We start from the raw sequence: 5,550 nt of genomic DNA, 5'->3' as shown, positions 1-5,550 counted from the left end.
TGTAAAATGTAAAAAAAACAAACAGTACATACTTACATTCGCGTCCCCCGGCGTCCGCTTCCCACACTGACTGAGCGCCGTAAAGTGAAAGTGAAAGTACAGCACAGCGGTGACGTCACCTCTCTGCTGTTAGGGCCGGGCTCAGTCAGTGCAGGAAGCGGACGCCGGGGGACGCGAATGTAAGTATGTACTGTTTGTTTTTTTTACATTTTACGCTGGTAACCAGGGTAAACATCGGGTTACTAAGCGCGGCCCTGCGCTTAGTAACCCGATGTTTACCCTGGTTACCTGGGGACCTCGGCATCGTTGGTCGCTGGAGAGCTGTCTGTGTGACAGCTCTCCAGCGATCAAACAGCGACGCTGCAGCAATCGGCATCGTTGTCGCTATCGCTGCAGCGTCGCTTAATGTGAAGGTACCTTTAGATCCATAGATGTTTACCTGTGCCTTTAGAAGAAAATTGGAAAACTATCCCACATGTTAATAATTAAATTAAGTCTTTATAAATGTAGCTAATTGTTTTTTCTTCAAGGAATGTGTGACACCTTTAACTTTATTTGCAGTTTGTTAGGGGTCGAATTCCCGCCTCTGCACAGAGGGAATCTCGGGCCATCTCCGCTGCGATCTCCCATTCTTCTCCTGCCGCAGTGGAGCCTGCTCAGCGGAGACGTTGGTCCCAGCGTCTCGCTCAGTCTGACTGTGCAAAGGGTTACTGCTGCTTTTCCAGCTTCTGCCATTGAAGCCAGTGCTGGGAAGCGGCGAGCAGCTGCTTTTGGGACCAAGTCCTGCTTTTCCCCTTCTGAGCATGCCCAGGGTAAGATCTCTCATTGGAGATCGGTTGTCACATGCTTAGATACTGCAGCAAAACCCATTGGTTCTCCAGGAAGGTCCTAAAGGTGCTCAGGCTCTGTGGCAACCTCTCATTGGTCTTTCTAGCGCTATTATCAAATCTAAGTTATGTGCTTTGCGCCAGTGTGGTTACGTGTATATGTGTTCAGGGACTCGGCTGAAATAAGCCCCTAGAATACCGACTCCTCCGGTGAGGAGATTGTATGATTGCCTCTTGATTGCGTAACCACAAACTGCTATCTGCTCGGCAGTTGCTGTGTTCTCCTGTGAGCTAAACAGGACACAGTGCTTTCTTTAGGCGACTCTGTGAAGTAACAGAGTTCACTTCTATCGCCATATAGGGCTGCCATTTGCCAGCAGCAGGTTCTCTCCTGCACGGTGGACCCCGGGCTACGAACGCACCAAATAACATCTCTCTATTTACTCTCTATTAACACAGTTGGCGGAGGACTCCAAGTTATTTGGGACCTGGTAAATATTTGCTAATTATCATAGCCCTCTCCTTATTCTGTCTCTGGCTCTGCCCATCCCCTGCATACCCTATGAACATAGTACTTTTAATGTCAAAAGCTGTCTGCTTTCTTTCAAGTAATCCCCCTATTTTGGTGGGAGAAAATGCAAGAAGAAGCAGCTAAAATGGAGCGAAGAGCTTTCACTGATAATCATATTATGTTTGGGATGCATGCATGGGGTGAGAAGATCAGGAAGTCCGCGGAGTGAAGTTTGAGCAAATACCTGCAGAGCAGGAAGTCCGTGAGGGGAATTTTAAGCCAATAGGAACACTGTGCAAATTTTGTGAGGTGGAGCTTGAGCCGGTAGTTATGGAGCAGGAAGCTTATGAGATGCAGCTACAGTCAGTAGCTGAGTAGATTCTTCTTTTGAGGACCTTTCTTGCACAGCAGAATACCATGCATAATTTTATAATTTTGTGAGAGTAATGGGCTATGTTACACAGCGGAAGTTAGTATTTGAATGACAAAACAGAATTAATATTTGCTCTTCTGCTTGTCTCCTGTAACTCTTTATGGTGGGTTACCATCTTAGCCCCAGCATGTACCTCTGAGGTCACACTATCCACCCTCATTAACTGACTCAAGCATGGGCTCGCCATCTGAGTATTAAGCTTTTGGGGTACTAGCCATTGCTTTGTATGATTGTTTCTGCTGTCCCGATTTGCTGAACTTCCCTCCAGTGAGTCACCTGTAGTTCTGCTTCAAATCTCAGCTCTGCAATATTTCTTGGCTCTGCTATATCATTATTTTAGTCAACAGACCTAAACTATGCTTCATCGCTGGGCTTTGCTACATCACTACAGAGAGTCTCATGATCTACTCAACCCTGCTACATTAATGAGTATATTCTGATGTGCCATTCCTTCGACTATGCTTATAGCTCCCTGTTTGCTGAGCCTCCAGCTCAGTTGTCATCCAAGTATTACTGCTTTCATTGTTTCCTTCAGTCAAAAGTGCTGCTCCAAAGTCATTTGTCCACAGTATAGTACCCAAGTGGCTCCATTTTACTGATTTCAAAATGTGAATGGAGTTTTACAGTGAAGTTACTGGCACCTGTGATGCTGGAAATTATGTTATTGCTAGTGGTATATTTGAGGCCACACAAATAATTATTTAAAAAAAACACATTCCCAAACCATATAATTTCAGATCTGTGAGGCTAACCTGATGTGCGTGCTGGGTGGAAGAGGAGAAGGACTATGCCTATGTGTGTTCAGGTGATTATTTGTGTGGGCTAAAGGGCCAGTTCAAGAAAGGACTTTGACAAAGCGAGAGTTAAATTTTATGCATATATAAATGTGTTTGGTCTCTTACAGGTGCCGTTATGGTCAGGACAACCATGTTTTAGGAGGGAGGAATGTAAAAAGCTGACCGGGACGGTCAAGTGCTTCTCCAATGATTAGAAAAACAGTTATAACCTGTGTATGCGAAAAAGTGTTTTAAATTGCATAGAACCTTGTAGGCACCAGGATGCATGGTTAATGTATTGGTATAATATGTAGATGACTCAATAACAGTATTAGATATAGGGAAAGTATTAGATTAGTACATAGGACATAGGTTAAGATTTAGCTATAGTATTGGGCACAGTTCAGTGGTGGGCACAATAAGTTTAGGAAGTATACAGGTTTAGGATAGAAATGGTTAATGTGTTAAGTAACCACTCCAGCATGGGAGGGGCAAGGCCAGTTAACAAGATGAACACTTCCTTGTTAGTGCAGTCAGAGTAAGAGATTAGATGGTAAGAAAGCAGTAGTTAGAGTCTAAAGGCACGAGGAGAATGGGCTGTTCATCAGCTAAAAAACATCATCTATAAACTCGGAGCAGACATTCCTGGAATGTCTGGGGCCTAAAGTCCAACTGAGTCACTGAGAAACGTGCCTCAATATCTTCCTAGGAGAGGAGGTCAGACACAAAAGCGCATAAAGGAGTTGGGACTGGACTCATGGAAGCTGCAGAGCTGGACGGAGTATCCCAGGAGTCAGAGATGCCAGAGAGGGAAAGGGATAGCTAAGGGCGAGCAAACAGCGGACATCAGAACGTGCTGTGCTATGGGCTTTGAAAATGGAAACGTTTGTGCCCAATACTGCGTCTTTCGATATGATGAAAATGGACAGTTAAGTAAATTTCTTTATTATAAAACTAATTTGATGTCACTGAATGTGTGTGCCATGGTTTCTGAAGCTGAAGAACCAGAGGCAGCAGAAACCTGAGTGAGTGTTACGCATAGCACAGGAGAATCAGGACACTATTTGTAGAGAGCCAGGGTGTTGGAACAAAGCATCCCCTCACCCATTACTATCACCCCGGGCATCTTACAATCAGGCCACATTGCAGTGTTTCAAAGGTATTTTTTTTTATTTTAGATGAGTTGCACTGACCTGTCATATTTACTAAGATCCTTCTTAATAAAAACTTTTACTCTGTCACTTTGCTCTGTGTCGTTCTTCTGCTATTACTCCTGGAAATGTATAAAATAGACATCACGCTTGAGTCCTTACAGGCCCCTTTTAACATTCAGAGAGAGAAAGATATATATATCATGTAGTGACAAATGTTATATGACCATGAGTGAGGGAACTAATAATAGGTAGGCACTTATATTTAATATAGTAAACCAGTCACATCGGACAACAAAGAGGGTGTATAAATAAAAGAGCAATTCATCCAGAATCAGGACTAAGACGAGAAGACTGCAGAAAATTACCTACTGAATCTAGTGAAACATCTGTTAGGAATTGAAACGGAGCTTGTTTGGTCATTAGAATAATTTCTAGCGACAGGACAAAATTGGAAAAGATAAAAAAATAATAATTATAGCACTCTTAAAAGAAAGATGGTCGCTACCAGAAAGATAATGTGATTAAAATGTATAATGTAGTCCATTATAATTACCAGAGCGCCATCAAGGTTTAATGAGTTTTTGTAAGAACCCAAAATTCGGGAAACATCACTGATTAACTGCCATCCTCTCTAAAGCTATCTGATATCATTTTGTATATGAACATTTTCAGATTAGCCGCAGAAGACAAACATTAGCATGTGCTAAATATCGGCTATATATCGGCTATATGTGAAATAGTACGTCCAGTTACTGGCATTTTAGCCAATAAGTAATTTAGAACAATGAAGAACCACTAAAGTGTTCTCCAGGAATGAAAAAATATAACTAAAAATATAACTAAAGGAAATGTAATTATAAATAAATTCTTAAATACCTTTGGTTTGGCGCACGTCCTGATGTTCGCCGAACATACCTGAACCCCGTTGAATTCAATGGGAGGCAAAACCAAACACATTGACAACACCTTTGGGGGGGGCAAAAAGCTGCTAAAACAGCTCACATTATGGACAGACACAAGGAAAAGTGGCATCAGTTGACCCAGGGTACAAATAGTATAATTGCGCAGCATGGATGCATGGAACAGGGCTTGGACCAGCATTTCTAGCTGAACAGTAACAGGTGGATGAGTGACAAGTGTAGGCCTGGTGCTCTGAGAGGCCTGGCAAATTCAGGCAACACACATGTAGGAGACCCAACTAGGAGTCCAAACATTCCAAAAAAATTAGGGGCAGACACCAGGAAAAGTGGCATCATTTGACCCACAGTAGAAATTTGATAATGGCACGACAGCAGTCAGCCATGGGCCATGCATGAGGTATCAGTGTCTGGGCCAGCATTTAGAGGTTTGAATTTAAGTTTAAATTAAGAAAAGGTGGGTGAGGGACCGGTGTAAGCCAGCTTTGCTGGGAGGCCTGATACCACATTGAACAGCTCAAACTTATTTTCTGCTCAGCTACACTCAAGTGGCACAAATATCAGCTTTGTAGACTACTATTGTCAGAAGCATCTGAGGATAGTAACATAGGTAGTTGACTGAGAGTAAGCTCAGAACTGCCGATCTGGGAGCCCTATTGCTACAGGCAACACACATGAAGGAGACCCAAATTGGAGTCCAAACGTTCCAAAAATTATTGTCACGCACAGGGCTGGGTCGGGGGGTATGGAGGCAAATTCCTGACAGGGCCGCTCCCCCCCAGCAGCTGTACAGGGCCGGCCACCTGATGGCCGCGCATAGCAAAGGTTTTCTTGCGGCCCACGGGCAGGTCCCCGGAGTCCGCAATGCTATCCTGCCAGCTGCCGGCCCTTTAACCCCCAAGTGCACACAGTGTTCCTTACAGAACACTGCC

At 43.8% G+C, this 5,550-nt stretch overlaps 1 long non-coding RNA gene across 1 annotated transcript; it reads left to right on the top strand.

The window, feature by feature from the left end:
* The first annotated feature begins 1,219 nt into the window (after nucleotides 1-1,219).
* LOC143818544 (uncharacterized) lies at nucleotides 1,220-3,634 on the top strand. Its single transcript, XR_013224597.1, has 3 exons — nucleotides 1,220-1,318; nucleotides 2,509-2,576; nucleotides 2,676-3,634. It is a non-coding gene; the product is annotated as an uncharacterized LOC143818544 (long non-coding RNA).
* The last annotated feature ends 1,916 nt before the right edge of the window (nucleotides 3,635-5,550 follow it).

This window comes from Ranitomeya variabilis, chromosome 3, assembly GCF_051348905.1.
Source record: "Ranitomeya variabilis isolate aRanVar5 chromosome 3, aRanVar5.hap1, whole genome shotgun sequence".
NCBI lineage: Eukaryota > Metazoa > Chordata > Amphibia > Anura > Dendrobatidae > Ranitomeya > Ranitomeya variabilis.
Note: the sequence above shows the minus strand (reverse complement) of the source record. Positions and strands in the feature narration are given on the sequence as shown.